A 20,460-nucleotide genomic window follows, 5' to 3' on the forward strand; every position below is an offset into this window, starting at 1 on the left:
GATAGATTCAACTTTCTTCTGCTAAACCTGCCGGTGTGGGGCTCTTAAAGCCCACACCACAACACTACAAAAGCCGCAGCCACGTAACCGCAAGTTAGGGCCCATAGGTCATAGGAGGCAAGAGGCTGGAGTGGCCTGGTCCAGGGAACAAGCACACGGCAAACGAAGGGGAGAGAGGCTTCAGCATCTTCCCTGGGTGACCCCCATAGGGACTCAAAGTCGGGGTTACCCCAAACCACCAAGGGCTAAGGAAGGCGAGTCAGTAGTCACCCTCATAAAGTCAGCCTGAAGGATACCTGGTTCCTACCTGGTTCATCTCAGCTACGCCCGGGTTACTCACCCTGCCACCTGAAGTGAGTAAAAACCCTAAAAGACATCCTGCCTGTGTGGTCATTCTGCGACTTGTGGTACTACGCACCTACACCGGGCCCTGGGGCTTGCCTCACTCTCAGGAGGCTATTCCAACTAACTGCACACACCATCAGCCCCAGGCGACCCTCAACCTGCAGTGGCGGTCCCTACTGGCCGCAATACTGAGAGTGGCGTCACGACTACAAAGAAGATCTCCTACCTGTGACCAGCACCAGCTACGTGGAGTCCCTGAAGGTATGCCCCGACACAACACCTGCGGGGCTTCACACTTTCACGGAGTGAATGCTCCACGGGAAGCAGCGTCTTCCCCATGCAGCAGTGATGTAGCAGAGCTGCATTTGTTGAACGAGAAAGACAGAAGAGCAGGATCGTGGAGGGCTGACAGGGAGTAATAAAGATGGAGTCTCTAATGTGTCTGTGTATTTATTTCTATTAAAGTATTTTTTCTCTGTGTGGTGTCTTTATTTTAACCCTTTATTGGAGATTCTTAATGGCCGGGTCAAACGTGCCTGACATTAAGAATCTCTGGCTTAATACTGGCTAGTAAAACAAAGCCAGTATTAACTCATGATTACCCAACAAGCCACCCGGCTCCAGGGCTGTTGGAAGAGTTGGATACAGCGCCGGATGATGGCGCTTCTATGAAAGCGCCATTTTCTGGGACGGCTGCGGACTGCAATTCGCAGCAGAGGCGCCCAGAAACCTCGGGCTAACCTGTGCTGCGGATTCCTATCCCCAGCTGCCTAGTTGTACCCGGCTGGACACAAAAATGGGGCGAATCTCACGTCGTTTTTTTTTTTAATTATTTCATGAAATAAGCGAAATAATTAAAAAAAAATGGGCTTCCCTATGTTTTTGGTTCCCAGCCGGGTACAAATAGGCAACTGGGGGTTGGAGGCAACCCGTGGCTGCTTGCTGTACCTGGCTAGCATACAAAAATATGGCGAAGCCCACGTCATTTTTTTGGTGGGCAAAAAACTTCTGCATACAGTCCTGGATGGAGTATGCTGAGCCTTGTAGTTCTGCAGCTGCTGTCTGCTCTTCTCCATACAGACAGACAGCAGCTGCAGAACTATAAGGCTCAGCATACTCCATCCAGGACTGTATGCAGAAGTTTTTTGCCCCCTGAAAAGATTATGTGGGCTTCGCCATATTTTTGTATGCTAGCTGGGTACAGCAGGCAGGTACGGCTGCCCCCAACCCCCAGTTGCCTATTTGTACCCGGCTGGGAACCAAAAATAAAGGGAAGCCCTTTTTTTATTATTTCATGAATTTCATGAAATAATTAGAAAACAAATGACGTAGGCTTCGCCCCATTTTTGTGTCCAGCCAGGTACAACTAGGCAGCTGGGGATTGGAATCCGCAGCACAGGTTGGCCTGAGCTTTCTGGGCCCCACTGCTGAGAATTGTAGTCTGCAGCCGCCTCAAAAAATGGCATTTTCATAGAAGCGCCATCTTCTGGCGCTGTGTCCAACTCTTACAGCACCTGCCTGCTATACCTGGCTAGCATACAAAAATATGGCGAAGCTCACGTCCTTTTTTTGTAGTTTTTTGGAAAAAAAATAAAAAATGCTTCCTTGGATTTTCCATTGTCAGTGAAGGTAACACCAAGCAGTGGGGGTTAGCAGCCAGTAGCTGCTTGGATTACCCTTAGCTAGCAATACAAAAAATGCAGCGGGAGCCCATATATATTTTTTTTAATTATTTATTTAAATAACTAAAAATAAAATGGGCTTCCCTGTATTTTGATTGCTGGACATCACAGTGCTGTAAAAATAAATCTTTAAAAAAATGACGTAGCGCTCCGCGATATTTTTGATTCTCAGCGCAGATAAAGCAGACAGCTATGGGTTGCCACCCCCATCTGCCTGCCGTTACCTTGGTTGGCAATCAAAATACAGGGAAGCCCATTAATTTTTTCTATTTAAAAAATAGTTAAAAAAAAAAATGACGTTGGGTCCCCCCATTTTTGATAGCCAGCTAGGGTAAAGCAGACGGCTGTAGCCTGAAAACCACAGCTGGCAGCTTTACCGTGGTTGGGGATCCAATGTGGAGGTCCCCTCAGGCTCTTTTTTATAATTATTTTATAAATATTAATAATTACACAATAAAAGTATGGTCCCCCCCAAATTGGATCACCAGCCAAGGTAAAGCGGACAGCTGTGGTCTGGTATTCTCAGGGTGGGAAGGTCCATAGTTATTGGGCATTCACAGCCTAAAAATAGCAGGCCGCAGGCACCCCAGACGTGGCGCATCCACTAGATGCGCCAATCCTGGCGCTTCACCCCAGCTCATCCCGTGCCCTGGTGCAGTGACAAACGGGGTAATAAATCGGGTTGATACTAGCTGTAAAGTCACCTGACATCAAGCCCAGCAGTTTGTGATGTCATGGCGTCTATTAGATACCCAACATCATAAACTGTCAGTACTAACAAAAAAAAAAAATCGACAAAAGAAATTTATTTGAAAAAACAGTCCCCAAAACATTTCCTCTTTCACCAATTTATTGTAAGAAAAAAATAAAGGGGTCCCACGACGACTCTGGACCGTCTAGAATATGGGGGGGAGACACTCAGGGAACGTATCCCCCATTTTCTAGGAGTGCGGACCCTTCATGTGAGGAGTGTGGATGCAATGAATCTGCACTCACTCTTCTCGGGTCCACAGCAGCAGAGTCCATGTCGTAATGGTTGCTACCAAAGCTGCAATGCCCTGCTCATGAGGTAAGGGCATGCCTAATCAGGAGAACTACTGTAGAAGAAGCTCTGCTCACTGGTATATAGGTGCTCAGAGGTAATAATAGATAAAATTAGTGAGTAACTTTGGCACTCTAAATCTCCCAGACTAAGTCAGTAAGTCACAATGGATAGTAATGCAAAATCACTCTTTATTGGTCCGTATTAAGAAAAAAAAAATTTCATAAGCATATATGTTTTTGTCCAAAACAAGTTACAAATGACGTTTCGGCCTGAGCCTTCGTTAGATTGGACTTATCTGCATGTAATCATGAAAAATGACAATAATCAGTATCACATAAGAGTGAGAGAAAAATAACATAAACTCGAACAATGTAGAGGTACAATTGGGATGCAGCAAAAAAATTGCAACACAGCAAGAAATGAAACACATGATACAAATGTCATAATACAGTACAAGGTCAATATAGTAATGACAAATATGGGGTCAGAGTAGGCTTAGACAGCTCTGGTACGAAAGAGATGTCAATCATAAAGTAACATGTGCAGTAGGTGTAGAGCTACACTATGCATGGCAGAGCTAATGGGTAGACCGACCATAGAAAAAGAACGAAGAAAAAGTGGAGAAAAAGTGGACAAAAAGTGGAGAAAAAGTGGAGAAAAAGTGGAGAAAAAATGGAGAAAAAAATGGAGAAAAAGTGGAGAAAAAGTGGAGAAAAAGTGGAGAAAAAATGGAGAAAAAGTGGAGAAAAAATGGAGAAAAAAATAGAGAAAAAGTGGAGAAGTGGAGAAAAAGTGGAGAAAAAGTGGAGAAAAAGAGGAGAAAAAGTGGATAAAAAGTGGAGAAAAAGTGGAGAAAAAGTGGAGAAAAAATGGATAAAAAGTGGAGAAAAAGTGGAGAAAAAGTGGAGAAAAAGTGGATAAGAAGTGGAGAAAAAGTGGAGAAAAAGTGGAGAAAAAGTGGAGAAAAAGTGGAGAAAAAAATGTAGAAAAAGTGGAGAAAAAGTGGAGAAAAAATGTAGAAAAAGTGGAGAAAAAGTGGAGAAAAAATGGAGAAAAAGTGGAGAAAAAGTGGAGCACCCTTTGGTGCCTTTCATGTGGCACTAAGGGGTGCTTAGCTTTGTATTTAGCCAAACAAATGACGTAGGGTTCCCCCTAGTTTTGTAGCCAGCTAGGGTAAAGCAGATGGCTGCAGCCTGCAGACCACAGCTGGCAACCTCACCTTGGCTGGTAATCCAAAACTGAGGGCACCCCACGCTGTTATTTTAAATTAAATAAATAATTAAAAAAAAAACACGTAGGGGTCCCCCAAAATTGGATCACCAGCCAAGGTAAAGCAGACAGCTGGGGTCTGATATTCTCAGACTAGGGAGGTCCATGGTTATTGGACTCTCCCCAGCCTAAAAATAGCAGGCCGCAGCCGCCCCAGAAGTGGCGCATCCATTAGATGCGCCAATCCTGGTGCTTCGCCCCAGCTCATCCTGCGCCCTGGTGCGGTGGCAAACGGGGTAATATATGGGGTTAATACCAGATGTGTAATGTCACCTGGCATCAAGCCCTGGGGTTGGTGAGGTCAGGCGTCTATCAGATACCCGACATCACCAACCCAGTCAGTAATAAAAAAAAATAGACGACAAACACATTTAAATTTGAAAAACACTCCCCAAAACATTCCCTCTTTAACCAATTTATTAGAAAGAAAAACAAATCCAGGTCTGGTGTAATCCAAGGGGTTGCCATGACGATCCACACTGTCCCAGTCAATGAAGAGCAGAATGTTCCCCATTGGCTGGGAGAGCAATGCAGTGTGTGTGTGTGTGTGTGTGTGTGTGTGTGTGTGTGTTTATGTGTGTGTGTGTGTGTGTGTGTGAGTGTGTGTGTGTACATGCCGCGGGCAGGAGGGGGCGGAGCGAGCTGAGCGGGGAAGTGTGGGCTTCCTGCACGTAACTAGGATAAACATCGGGTTACTAACCAAAGCGCTTTGCTTGGATACCCGATGTTTATCTTGGTTACCAGCTTCTGGCAGGCTGCCAGGATTGCTCCCTGCACACTGTAGCTGTAAAAAGCCCTGCTTTTTGCTGCTAGAACCGTTCTCGAACGTATCTAGAACTATTGAATTTTACCAAAAAGCTCGAGTTCTAGTTCGATCTAGAACACCCCCCAAAATCACTCGAACCGCGAACTGGAGAACCGCGAACCGCGCTCAACTCTACTTGTGACACCCCGGGAACGATGAACAACAGCTTACCTGCGTCCTCCGGCAATGACATGGGCGTGTCGATAATGCGGCTGTTCTCTGCCCCTCCGCTTCTATTGATCGGCCGTTGTTTGACGTCGCTGTGATGGCGCACGAACCTCCCCCTTAGCAAAGAGGTTGTTCGCCGCCCACAGCAACGTTGCTAGGAAGGTAAGTACGTGTGACGGATGTTAGCGATATTGTGCGCCACGGGCAGCGATTTGCTCATGATGCACAAATGACGGGGGCGGGTGCTTTCATAAGCGACATCACTATCGATGTCGCTGGGTGTTAAGCCCCCTTTAGGGATATATAAGTCGACAAATTCAATATATAGGTTGTACAAAACGACCACTTAAAGTGCGTATAAAAAGACATCTTTCAGATGCCATTAACCCTTCAGCTATTTCTTCATCTGCAGTATCAAAACATTTTTCTCAAATACATAAAAGCGACTTAACAGGATTTAGGTTTATTGGTGTAGGAAAAGTGTGTAGACCAATAAGAGGAGGAGATCACAAATTAAAATTACTGACTAGAGTCAAAATGGATATTTACTGTACTTTAGAAACTTGCATATCAAATTAATTAAATACACGGGAGGATCTTATTCTCCCAAATTAAAAATATATAATAATCTAAAAATAAGTTCAATTTTCTTTATCGCTTCATCGGGGGACACAGGACACCATGGGTGTATGCTTGCTGCCATTAGGAGGCTGACACTATGCAAAAAAAAGGTTAGCTCCTCCCTAGCAGTATGCACCCACCACTTGCATTCGGGACTTCAGTTTAAGCTTAGTGTCCGCAGGAGGCAGACATGCGGGGCTACTCTCGGCCCCTCAGGTTGTATTAGTAATCTTTTCCCTTTTTTCTTTCAGACACAGCTCGTCGGGCGACAGGGTGTAATTGTTCACCCTGTTTCCCCCCTAGACTGGTGGCACAGTGTGGGGTCCGCCCGCCACTTATTGTTTCCGATCCGCGTTTGTCTAGCAGGACCCCAGCCCTCCAACACAGAAGACTGTTCGAGGTGCTTCTGCATAAAGACGTGGACAACCTAGCGGGTGGGTCCTGCTCCCCTCCCCAACTCTCTCGCTTATGAGCCTGATTGTGGGGTAGGAAGATGAAGATGGTACCGGAGATGGAGAGGTACCCCTCCCAGCCGCCCGTCGACTACGCCCAGGACGACTGTGAAAGATTCTTCGTGACCTCCTCCACAGATGGATCAGCGCTGGGGCCTTTAGGACAGGTACACTCCCCTGTCCCAGGTCATGGGCAGCCTGCTCCTGTACCCGGCAGTCAGCACAGCCCTACTCTGGTACCTGGCTCCCTGCTGCTCAGCCTGTTACTTCGGAGCTCTTTAGAACTCTAGAGCTTCTGAATCTGGGTAAGCTCTGCCACTCTGAGGCAGCTCCTTCCCTAGCTCCTATCCCTCTGGCATCCTCGGGCTTTCCTCTACTTCTATGCCTAACACCAGAGTTTCTCAATCTCATTCTCAGCTCCTTGTCCTACACTTTGCATGTTCTTCATGCCTTCAGAAGCTCCTCTTGGGTCAGACCTCGTCCCTCTGCCAGGCCTGTAGCACCCCCGCCATGCCATTAATGGAGCCCCCACTGCCCCCAATGAGGACGCGGCCCCCCCACCTGAGTGGGCCACAGTCCTCTCCTTATCCGTAGATAACTTAACCAAAGAGTCACAGACTCTGGTTTCTGTTATAAAGCATCTGCCCAATTCCGCTTCTGGGGCCCATATTACACCCCAGGGCGAGTCGGATTCTGTGGTTACCCCACTCCTACATGGCAAATCGCACAGGAGGTCCAGGAAGCGAATGCAGTCTGGCTCACCCTCAAGGTCTCTCTCGCCTTCCTCAGCTTCAAGAGCCGCACAATCCCTCTCTCCTTCCTCTGACGGACCTGCAGCTCCAGTCCTGACCACGACTCAGGATCTGACTCTGACTTAGATTCTGAACAGATCTCTAAGCTCAGTAACATGATGGGCAGCCTGATTATAGCTGTTAATCAGACATTAGATGTAAAAAATGAGGAACCCACTCAGTCAACTCAGTCCGTTCCTTTCAAAAGATCGAAGAAGTCGCCAAAGTCCTTCTCTAATTATGAGGAGTTCGACGATATTCTGTTGAGGGAATGAGAGCATCCCAAAAGGCACTTTCAGAGGCGTAAACGGTTATGGGTTTTATACTCCTTCCCGCAAGAACTCCTCCAAAAATGGTCAGTGTCCCCCTCGGTGGACCCACCAGTCTCCCGCCTCTCCTCCAGCATCATCCTTCCCCTGTCGGATGGTGCTGCCCTCCAGGACCTATCTGACAGACACATTGAGTCCTTAGCTAAGTCAGCCTTTGAGGCTGCTGGATCCACCCTCTGCCCAGTATTCCCCTCCACCTGGGTTCTGAAAGTGATCTCCTATTGGGCAAAGACGCTTCGACAATGCATTCTTTCAGGGGCCCCCCAAGTTGAACTAGCTGATCTGGCATATCAAATAGCTCATGAGGGAAAATACCTTATCTCAGCATCGCTTGATGCAGCCACTTCAACAGCTATGGCAGCAGGCAACATCTCCGCTATCTGTAGGGTTCTGTGGACTCTGCTTCCAAGAGATCTCTCTCCGGCCTCCTCTTCCAGGGTCTCAGACTCTTCGGAGACAAACTTGACAAGATTATCTCAGACGCAACAGGAGGTAAGATTACCTCTCTCCCTCAATGGAAAATACCACGAGACCCTCCCTGAAGGCGCTTCCCCTTTCGCTCCTTTCACCAGTTTCCAAACAGCGCCATTGCCCGTCGGGACAAATCTCCACAGCGAGAAAAGAAGAAGCCATACTTCAAGTCCGCACCATCCTGGCATTCTCGAGGTCACCAGAACAAGTTTTCCCGATCTAGGTCCAACAGATTTTCTTCCACATGACTGGCCTCCTCCACCCGGGGATCACCTCAGGGTGGAAGGTCGTCTTCTCCAATTCAAGGACATGTGGTTGTCTGTGGTCGACGATGCTTGGGTTAGAGACATCGTCTCTCGCGGCTACAAGATAGAATTTTCCTCTGTCCCCCCACCACGCTTCTTCGAATCAGGACCTCCCAAGGATCACTCTCTCATCCCAGCCTTCTTCAGTGACATCCAGACTCTCCTCGACTCCGGGGTCATCATTCCTGTTCCTCCGCAGTAATGATTCCAGGGGTTTTACTTGATCCTTTTCGAGGTCCCGAATAAAGAAGGTACAGATCGTCCCATCCTGGATCTGAAAAGCTAAAACAAGCGTGTCCGCCTACATCATTGCCACATGGAATCACTTTGATCAGTCATAGCCTCCATGGACACGGAAGAGTTCCTCTGCTCAGTGGACATCCAGGATGCCTACCTACACATCCCGATCTTCCCCTCTCATCAGAGGTTCCTTTGCTATGCGATTCAGGGTCACCATTTCCAGTTCACGACATTGCCCTTTGGCCTTTCCACAGCACCCAGAGTGTTCACAAAAGTTTTAGTCACGATAATGGCTATTCTTCGGCCCAGGTTATCCTTGTCATCCCTTATCTGGACGACATTCTAATCAACACTATATGAAGAGAAGGTATGCACACCAGTGACTACGTAAGGGGAATATATGAAAAGCAGAAACTGCTGTGTGAATACTGACATGAAAAATCCAATAGCTATATGTAAGAATGAAAATATGAAAAATGGAATCTGCATTACTGCCATGAACATATGAATAAAGAGAAATTGAGCTATTGAATTGATCAATGCAACAGAGCCCCAACACTACGCCAAAGTATTTCTCTACGTTGGGGTCCCTAGCTTGTGTGTGTCCTCTCATGCAGTTAAAAAACTTACCGTGTATGGGAAGCTGAGACCCAGGCTATATATGCGTATATAGACAGAAAAAAAAATTGTTTAAAAGAACTGAGAGTCCTCAGTGGTTGATACCTTTTAATGGCTAACTGAAAAGATGGTAATAATTGCAAGCTTTTGAGACTACTCAGGTCTCTTCATCAGGCATGGTATAACACAAAATCTGAAGAGTCACATATTTATACACAACAGGACATAATATGTCGCTGTCCAGTTGTGCGCGTTTCTTCAGAAGTGTCTTTAGTTCCATAAAGATGCGGTACATTCTGGTATCCTCCATTTTGATACAAGTAAAATATATCTTTGTACCGTGTTAGCCAGTAGAGTATATAGACAGAAAAATTCAGCTCACCTGCCAACTGAACTGCTCGGATATTCAGGGTGCACGGGTCCGCTGGTAGGTGCAGACCAGCCTGGGGTAAACGGTAACAAAAAGGAAAGGAGGATCCAGCACAAATTCCTTCAGGTTAAAATGATTCTTTCCTTTATTGATAAAATAAATTGAGATTTTTCTATATGTAGAAAATCTCAAAAACCAGCGCTGAATAGTAAGATTAATTGATATTTTAATACTAACAACAAAATTAAGATAATTTCTACAAAGGACAAACAAAAGACAAGGTAAATGTACAAACACTAAAAAGCATAATCAAGATTGTTAATTATAAATTATAAATTAATACTCGTGGGGCCCCGGCCGGTGGCGATCACAATTATTAAAAATTAAAATAAAATATTGATGAGGGTAGTTGTCCAAATAAGAGAAAAAAACTTCCTCAGGAAAAAATATTTGCAAGAGTTTTTCCTAGGGGGTGCCACGTCCGTGCCAGTCCATATATAATGACAATATTCCTTCTAGCAAGTATTTGTACCAGGATGGATACTTTAATGCTAGTTAGATGAATACTAAGAGCCACACTGCGCACTTCCACAGTCCCTGAATAGGGTTTTGAATAAGCCGCGCTCCTACCGAGGAGTCTAGCGGACAGAGGGATCAGTGCACCGGGGGCTTATTACAGGTCCCCGGTGTATGTTACCTGATACCACCGCTGATGTTAAGGGCTCCGTGGTATGTGGTCCTTGCGTGGATTGAATCTCTCTCCTGCTGGAGAGGAAGGATTAGTGCTGGATCACGGTTTGCAAGTATCCTTAGATCCGAATTGTAGGGTGCCGATTAAAAGTTACTATGGCAGGATTGCACTGTCCTGAAATGTAAAGTCCTCCGTGCACCTGCTTGAGCGTCCACCTTTCAGTGAACCGGCAAATTCTGTAGTCGGTAGAAACGACAATTACGTCCACTCCACAATAGAGTCCCTTGAGGAAGGGGGACCGGTGACGCCCCCGAAACGCGCGTCGGATTTTGCTCAGTCTATTAGTCTATTAGTCTATCATTGTGGAGTGGACGTCATTGTCGTTTCTACCGACTACAGAATTTGCTGGTTCACTGAAAGGTGGACGCTCAAGCAGGTGCACGGAGGACTTTACATTTCAGGACAGTGCAATCCTGCCATAGAAACTTTTAATCGGCACCCTACAATTCGGATCTAAGGATACTTGCAAACCGTGATCCAGCACTAATCCTTCCTCTCCAGCGGGAGAGAGATTCAATCCACGCAAGGACCACATACCACGGAGCCCTTAACATCAGCGGTGGTATCAGGTAACATACACCGGGGACCTGTAATAAGCCCCCGGTGCACTGATCCCTCTGTCCGCTAGACTCCTCGGTAGGAGCGCGGCTTATTCAAAACCCTATTCAGGGACTGTGGAAGTGCGCAGTGTGGCTCTTAGTATTCATCTAACTAGCATTAAAGTATCCATCCTGGTACAAATACTTGCTAGAAGGAATATTGTCATTATTTATGGACTGGCACGGACGTGGCACCCCCTAGGAAAAACTCTTGCAAATATTTTTTCCTGAGGAAGTTTTTTTCTCTTATTTGGACAACTACCCTCATCAATATTTTATTTTAATTTTTAATAATTGTGATCGCCACCGGCCGGGGCCCCACGAGTATTAATTTATAATTTATAATTAACAATCTTGATTATGCTTTTTAGTGTTTGTACATTTACCTTGTCTTTTGTTTGTCCTTTGTAGAAATTATCTTAATTTTGTTGTTAGTATTAAAATATCAATTAATCTTACTATTCAGCGCTGGTTTTTGAGATTTTCTACATATAGAAAAATCTCAATTTATTTTATTGTTTGTATCCAGGCAATTTGTGGGGGTTTTTTTGCCTATAAACCAGCTGCAGGATTTAAAGCAAATCTGAGTCAAGCGCTTACTTTTGTCTTAGGACATTTTTTCAACTCATTTCCTTTATTGATGAATTAAAAACATATCGAAACCGGAGATAAAGACATGCAATTTCAACGCATAGGGGCTCTTTACGCGTTTCGGACTTAGGAATTAAAAACAACAAAGTCCTTAGTCATAAGTGACCTATGCTGAACTGGAAGCTGCTCATATAGAAAGGCTAACTAGACCCAAACCAGGAAATGGACGGGAATGCAACACTTAAACACTTAGTTACAGGGCGGGGTTGATCATCTATTTCTGCTAGTTGGGATAAGGTAGAAAAAAAAATCCTGAATATAGCATTATAGTGTGTAAAATATTAGATCATCAAATAAATCTATGTGGAGAAAAATGTATCTATATATGAAATATCATCATAGATTAACAGTGATGTAAATATAAACCTGAATGTAAATCTGAATTCCAACTAAACCAAAAACATTTTTTTTTTCTTTTTCCTTTTTTATGGTCATAAAAAAATCCTCATAATGGGACAAAGATATTATCCATATCAGAACCAATAAGAGGCTCAAGAAATACATACATGGAGAAACAGAGATAAGTAAATATACATATATGAAAATAAGAGAGTATACTTACATGAATATATGATCCACCAAATAAAAATCACATGAAAAAATTCAAAAACAAAAAATACAAAAAGATACAAAAAAATGCAAAAAATACAGCGCAGGAAATGAGTCAATATAATATCGCAAGAAATTAGTAAGGAAAAATGGTTTAAGGTATGTGAGGGAGTTATAAATAAGGGTCAGAGAATATGTATAAAAAGTTATGCATAAGCGAAAATAGGCAACAACAATATTATATACTATTCTATCAGGAGTATTTAATTTATATATATATATATATATATATATATATATATATATATATATCAAAAGGATTATACAATTTGGGATAATGTGAATAAATTTATTTAATCAAATGAATGGTATATTTAATGTTTATATTATCTGGCAAAAAAAACCCAAAAAACATATAAATAGTTAAAAAACAATCCTATCTGGTCAAATTTTAAATATTATGTTATGCCTATAATCACTGATGCATATAATGTTATATTCTTATCAATCAACATGTTCTAAAAAATCCCCTATACAAAGACAGATGTATAACAACAGGAGCAAATTCTGCAGACATATAACGCTCCGATTCTTCCTCTATTCACCACACACTTAGGCGGGCTTTGCGCGTTACGACATCGCAAGCTGATGCTGCGATGTCGCACGCGATAGTCCCCGCCCCCGTCGCAGGTACGATATCTTGTGATAGCTGGCATAGCGAGAATTATCGCTACGCCAGCTTCACATGCACTCACCTGCCCTGCGACCGTCGCTCTGGCCGGCGACCCGCCTCCTTCCTAAGGGGGCGGGTTGTGCGGCGTCATAGCGACATCACACGGCAGGCGGCCAATAGCGGCGGAGGGGCGGAGATGAGCAGGATGTAAACATCCCGCCCACCTTCTTCCTTCCGCATAGCCACCGGCAGCAGGTAGGAGATGTTCCTCGCTCCTGCGGCTTCATACACAGCGATGTGAGCTGCCGCAGGAACGCGGAACTACATCGTACCTGTCGCTCCAGCATAATTATGAAAAAGTCGGAGCCTGCAAAGATGATACGATAGCGACGCTTTTGCGTTCGTTAATCGTATCATCTAGCATTTACACACTACGATCTCGAAAGTGACGCCGGAAGTGCGCCACTTTCGATTTGACCCCACCGACATGCGATGTTGCAACGTGCAAAGCCGCCCTTATACCTACCCGTGGAATCATAGAATTGTTCAACAACGGAAATCATACCAGGCACTCAAAAAATATAACGCAGATCTGAACGATAGTTCAGACCTCCCGGGTACCTGGTATTTAGTCTAAGGCGGGCTTTGCCCGTTGCGACATCGCAAGCCAATGCTGCGATGTCGCACGCGATAGTCCCCGCCCCCTTCGCAGGTACGATATCATGTGATAGCTGGCGTAGCGAAAATTATCGCTACGCCAGGTTCACATGCACTCACCTGCCCTGCGACCGTCGCTCTGGCCGGCGACCCGCCTCCTTCCTAAGGGGGCGGGTCATGCGGCGTCATAGCGATGTCACACGGCAGGCGGCCAATAGCGGCGGAGGGGCGGAGATGAGCAGGATGTAAACATCCCACCCACCTCCGTCCTTCCGCATAGCCGGCGGCGGCAGGTAAGGAGATGTTCCTCGCTCCTGCGGCTTCATACACAGCGATGTGTGCTGCCGAAGGAAAGAGGAACAACATCGTACCTGTCGCGGCACCGGCATTATGGAAATGTCGGTGAATGCAACGATGATACGATAACGACGTTTTTGCGCTCGTTCATCGTATCATCTAGCATTTACACAGTACGATGTCGAAAGTGACGCCGGATGTGTGTCACTTTCGATTTGACCCCACCGACATCGCACGTGCGATGTCGCAACGTGCAAACCCGCCCTAAGGATCCATTCTGCTTCAGTATATAATAGCGCTTGAAACCAATCCCAACCTCGGGGCGGTTTTGGGACATATTCAATGCCCGTAAATGTAAGAAAAGAAAAATCAGCCAAATGGTGATCTATGAAGTGCTTGGTAAGACCCGATAGGGAGCGTCTTTGTGATGGAAGCCTGCTAGAAGCATTCAGATCCTGGGTTTGTACAACTCTAGCATGCTCAGATATTCTAGTTCTCAGGGGTCTAGAATATGCATATAATGTGGACTGGCAATGTGACGCCCTGACAAAACCAGGGTGTCACAGAGCCTGCAGACATCCAGCAAATTGCACAGGCCATTCTCCTCCTTGGTAACCTTATCTCACACCAGTGCAGCAGGACAGACCCCCCCCCCCCCCCCCGTGTAAGAGCTAAACAGAGCAGGAGGGGCTGGAGCAGAGTGAGTTTGGAGTGTGAAGAGAGCAGACCAGGATAGATAGCTCCTGGCTGCTATAAGGAAGGGAAGTGTGAGGAAGGGGCCCGAGGTGGCCGGTGGCAGGGTAGTGTCCCGCCAGCATCCAGGGGTGACCCGGATCACTGCAGGGGGAGTGGGCTACCCATTCCCGACTGAGGAAGGAGAAAGAAGCGTCTGGCTGAAAATCAAGACCAGGATCTTGCTGTACTGTGTGTGGGACCCCAAACACCCTCCGCACCGAAGGCTGCAGACACTGGCAATTTCTGGTTAATTCCTGACTCTGTGTGAATTTTCTTGCAAAGCAAACTGTGAGTAACAACATCCCCCGGTCCAATCGGGCACTCTGCTCTCAGACGGTCTCCATCTCCTCCCTGCACCAACTCACCGGGGTCCCGGGACACCATACCCTACCCGTGGAGGGAAATCACCACCTTGCTGCCCACCACTATTCCCGGGATCCATTAACCGGCAGCGGCGGTGCTCCGTTACTTCACCGCACACCACGGGTGGCATCACGGACAATCTCCCTTACCTAATCCCCTTCTTACTGTGGAGCCTGGGATCACAGACCGGGTCAGGCCACCGTGATACCCACAGAAGTGACCCCATGGCCCGGATCTGAGTACCCCTTATCCCCGGGCGACACATTTTGGCGTCACGAACAGGATCTTACCATTCTGCCGGCTGGTAGAAGTGTGCCTTGTGCCCCGCCGGCGGTGTCCGGCCGAAAAATTTCAGAATCTGCCATCTTGGGGGTGAAGATTTCCCCGCTCGACCATCTTCTCGAGCAGTGGAGGCACGAAAGCCGAAGCCCCGCCCCTGAATAGGAGGTGCTGAGGAAAGACCAAGGGGGGGGCGGTAACAAGATGCCTGCGCCTGACGGAGAGAAGATGTCCGTGTCTGGCGGAGGAGCGCTGGCTGCAGGAGCGGCAGTGCTTAGCGGCCGCATGTAATTAGCGCCGCAGAAGTGCAGGGACGCCAGGACTCTGCCGGAACACGTTCCTGGACCCAGCAGCAAGACGTGCCAGGAGCTCCAGGCCACTGTCCACTCCATGATGGCGGAGTGGACGTCGGAGAAGAAGGGCCTGGCTGCAACCGTGTGGGCATGCAAAGTTGAGGTGGTTTCCGAGGAGCTGGTAAGCGACCCATGCCCCTATGTCTCTGAGGGAACGGCCGCTGTGTCTGAGGGGCCCGGCTTGCTGCCATCCACTACGCCACCTCCCTTACTGCCCATGCCCGCGGCCACCGCCCCGACCGACCCGTTACCACTGTCACCGGTAGCGGAGCCCGTAGCATCTGTGGGAGAGGGCCCAGACCTACGGCCCCTGGGCCTTACCTTTACCACCGCCCTGGCACCCGTCCTGGCTTCCATCCTGTCCGCGACGGAGATGACGACGGCTCCGGCAGTCCGCCCGGCCACAACAGAGGCAATCATCGATCCGACGCCAGCACCGCAGGCCACGCTGACGGCTTCCAGACACCCGGCCTCGGATGAGGCACCGCGGGGACGTAGCTGCCAAGCGGCAGAGCAGGCCACATGACAGCGGGGCCCCTCACTACTGGAGGTGCTGGTCGCAGCCGGCATGGAGGGACTCCGGCTGGGCCCGTCCCTCACACCGGTTGACCAGGAGCGGCGGCCATGGCAACTGTGCCCTAAGACTGCTGTTTGGAGAAAAAGGATGCGGCAGCAGTCCCTCCGTTGCACTGTTGTCCCCGTTGGGACCATCAGTACCGTTACAAGTAAATGAATGATAAGACTAATCAAACCGAAGTTTAACCTGATTGGCAACGTGATTGACCCGGCCGTTGCCGGCAAGTAGTCCCCGTAGGGAACCTTTGCTACCGTTGCATGAGGAACTCTTCATGGACATGCCTGAGAACTTGCAGGGCACCCACGAACTTATGGGATTGTAAATATGTTGGGGCATGTTTCCGTTGCCGCCTCCGGAGAGGCTGGTTTGGAGGATGGGCCTGGAGTAAAGTGATGGCCCAGGCCCGCCACTACCGCAATCGGTGGCGATCCTCCAGGGGTCAGGGGTCCCCCATGGACGTGGAGTCCCCTGAAGTGACAGCCGGGTGCAAGGCACCATACCCGTTCTTACTCGGGCAGCCTGGATCTGGACTGGGGTCAAGGGGTGCTGCCCACTTCTTAGGGGCAGCATCAGGGCTAGGTTGCTTGGGTGGGAGAGCGAAAGCCGTCCGTCCGTTGTTATTAAAAATGTAAATCTCTGTGTTTTGCAACGTTCAAGTGACCTGCCTCCCATATGGGAAGATGTAAAAATGCATAAACTGTTGATCTTTGTTTCATATTTTTACAGTTAAAAAAGAAAAATAAAACCGGTGATGGACGGGCAGCCCGCGGACGGTCTGCGTTTAACCAAGGAGGAATGTGGCACCCTGGACTAGCCAGGTCGTCACAGGTACTGCAACACACACCCCCACCCCGAGACAGGCACATCAGCCAGACACAAAATCCTTGTTGCCTCCCTCCAGGGGCTGATGTCCACACCAGGTGGGGAGGAGCCAGGTGGTTGGCCCCACCTACCGAGGAGTTCACAGTCATGGAGGCGGGAGAAGGAAGTCAGTTGAGAGTAGAGAACAGTTAGGAAAGTGTGAGGAGTGAAGTGGAAGTGGATGAGCGAACTGACCGTGTCCAGGTGTGTGGCCCGGGCACTTAGAGCAAGGTTGGCAGACGGTGGTGGTCATCTGCAGGAGAGGCAGATCAACGCGGAACCGTAGGACCGGGGACGGGCGGTGGCCCGCCGGTACCGAACCGGGGAGCGAAGTGAAGCCAGCACACTCAGGCAGGGCCTGCGGACCCCGAACAGGCTTGAAGTCCCCATTAGAGGTCAAATCCGTCAGTGACCGGAACCCCAGGGGTTTCCTAACAGCCAAGACCCGATTGAAGGCAACCGTCCGACCAGCAAAAGGAAATACAGCTACCGCCACAGCTAGAGTTCCAAGGGCCAGAGCCTGCGGGCAAAAGGGCTCCTCCGGGACATATATACGCTGGGGAGTGGGTTACCGGTGGGAATCCATCGGGACCGAACATACACAAAGGTGCAGGGAAAGGCAGCCATCACTAACTGTCCGGGAGAGACTACAGCAGCCGGCTGCGGGACCCATCCATCCAGCTGTTTGGTTTACCAGAGACTTTGCGTACCTTTGTGGCTGAGTGAGTACAACCGTGCCATCCGGCACCGCGCTGCGCAGTCCAGGCGACCCTGCACCCATCCAACCCTGCCTCCCCGTCATCTCACCGGGCCCCGGGACCACCAACCCCTACCCATGGAGGGGGAAAACAACATCCCAGCTGCTCCCTGCCATCACTCCCGGGATCCCCGTCACCAGCAGCGGTGATGCCCAACCTCACCACAACCCGTTGGTGGCGTCACGGACCAAATCCCCAAACCAAACTACCCCCTTTCACTCACGGGCGAGTAGCGCCGCTCGAGTCACCGAGCCGTCACCGCAGCAGTGCCGGACCCGAGCGTTAGCGAGCGCAGCGCAGCAGCGTTCTTCCCCGCTCGCGACAACTTGGCGTCACAGCAATAGGTGCGGGTGGGGCCGAGTTCACAAACGAAAGACTACAAATCAATCAAGAAATAACGTCTGATCAATTCAATAGATAAATTTCTCTTTATTCATATGTTCATGGCAGTAATGCAGATTCCATTTTTCATATTTTCATTCTTACATATAGCTATTGGATTTTTCATGTCAGTTTTCACACAGCAGTTTCTGCTTTTCATATATTCCCCTTACGTAGTCACTGGTGTGCATACTTTCTCTCCATATAGTGTAGATTTTTAAGGTTTTTGCACCCAGTTCAGACTCAGAATGGTGTTCCAGACGTTATTTCTTGATTGACATTCTAAGCAAGGCTCCCTTCCCCACAGAGTGTCGTGAGAGCCTACAGATCACCTTGGACACTCTTCAGCGCCTGGGCTGGATAATCAACTGGGTGAAATAGTCTCTGGTCCCTGCTCAGTCCATCGACTTCCTAGGAATGACGTTTGACACCGCACAAGCAAGAGTCATCCTCCCTGAGGTCAAGCACTTTTCACTCCTCAAGGGGATTCAGACCCTTCAGCACTCTGCCCCTTGCTCCCTACGCTTTGGCATGAGAGTTCTAGGCAAGATGGTGGCTACAATGGAAGCGATCCCATTTGCTCAATTCAACACTCTCCTTCTTCAGGGAATCCTACTATCGTCTTGGGACAGGAGTGTTCACTCGCTGGATCGCCTAGTACTGCTTCCCTCCAAGGTCAGCAGATCCCTAGATTGGTGGAAGCGCTCTCCCTCCATCCCTCCATTCTCCAAGGAAGGTCCTTCCTTCCATCAGACTGGACGATCGTGACGACGGTCGCCAGCCTTCTGGGATGGGAAGCGACGCTCAAGGACGACACAGTTCAGGGCAGGTGGAGCAAACGCAAAACGACCCTACCTATAAATATCCTGGAACTCAGAGCTATCCGCTTAGCTCTCCTCCATTGGCAATCTCTCCTTCTCGACCATCCAATCCAAATCCAGACAGACAATGTGACTGCAGTCGCCTACATCAACCATCAGGGAGGAACGCAAGGCCAAGCAGTGATGGAAGAGGTGTCTCGGATTCTACCCTGGGCCGAATTTCATGTTCCAGCCATCTCGGCGGTCCACATTCCGAGTGTTGACAATTGGGCAGCCGATTTTCTCAGTTGAGAAGGTCTAGCCGCGGGAGAATGGTCTCTTCATCCTGAGATCTTCGATCAGATTTGCCTCAGGTGGGGTGTTCCGGACATGGACCTCATGGCCTCCAGCTGGAACCACAAAGTGCCAACGTTTGTCTCCAGGTATCGAGATTCACTGGCAGTCGGAACAGACGCTCTAGCAATCTCTTCTGCACAATTCTCCCTTCCATTCCTGTTTTCCTCTCTCCCGCTTCTTCCAAGACTAATCAAGATCAAGTAGGAACGAGTACTAGTCATACTTGTAGCTCCAGATTGGCCCAGACGTCCATGGTACACAGAACTAGTCCACCTCCTCGCATGCGTCCCATGGAGACTTCCCGATCGTCCAGATCTTCCTCTTTCAGGGTCCTCTCTTCCACCAGAATTACCCCCATTCATTCCAAGTACAGTTCACTGTAACTTTGTTTTTATATTAGTAAGTTGGTAGCACTTACTTATGTGTGATTGGTTCCCTCAGATGACTACGCATCACTTCCACATGGACATCCATAAATTGAGGGGGTTCTCCGTCAAAATTGAGACAATGAGTAAAGCTCTTTGCTGAGTTGGGTAGGTCTGCTACCTTTACCTATTTTTATATTCATGCCAGTACTTCATCTGGAGGTTTTAATGAACACTATTAAATTCTAAATTTTATCTGCTTGGCACACTACAATTCATGCTGGATCCTTCCTGTTTGTTGTCTGATGGTGTTGTAGTTGCTCTGACTAAATCCATGCAAGGTTTCCCATAGCTCCAGACTATGATGTCCAGTTTGGTGAACTGGCACACCTTATCTTAATCTGAAGAATAAAGGCTGCTTTACACGCAGCAACATCGCTAGCGATGTCGCTCGTGAAAGCACCCGTCCCCATCGTTTGTGCGTCATAGGCAAATCGCTGCCCGTGGTGCACAATACTGCTAGGCCCCGTCACACGGACTTACCTTCCTAGCGACGTCGTTTTGGCCGGCGAATAGCCTCTTTTCTAAGGGGGCGGTTCGTATGCCGTCACAGCGACATCACACGGCAGGCGTCCAATAGAAGTGGAGGGGCGGAAAGCAGCCGCATGAAAGTCATGCCCACCTCGTTGCCGGAGGATGCAGGTACGGTGTTGTTCGTCGTTCCTGGGGTGTCACACGTAGCGATGTGTGCTGCCTCAGGAACGACCAACAACCTGCGTCCTGAACCAGCATTGACATTTGGGAAATGAACGACGTGTCAATGATCAGCAATTAGGTGAGTAATTTTGATCGTTAGCGGTCGCTCGTACGTTTCACACGCAACGACATCGCTAACGAGGCCGGATGTGCGTCACGAATTCAGTGACCCCCAACGACATCTCGT

Source organism: Anomaloglossus baeobatrachus, chromosome 7, assembly GCF_048569485.1.
Source record: "Anomaloglossus baeobatrachus isolate aAnoBae1 chromosome 7, aAnoBae1.hap1, whole genome shotgun sequence".
NCBI classification, from domain to species: domain Eukaryota; kingdom Metazoa; phylum Chordata; class Amphibia; order Anura; family Aromobatidae; genus Anomaloglossus; species Anomaloglossus baeobatrachus.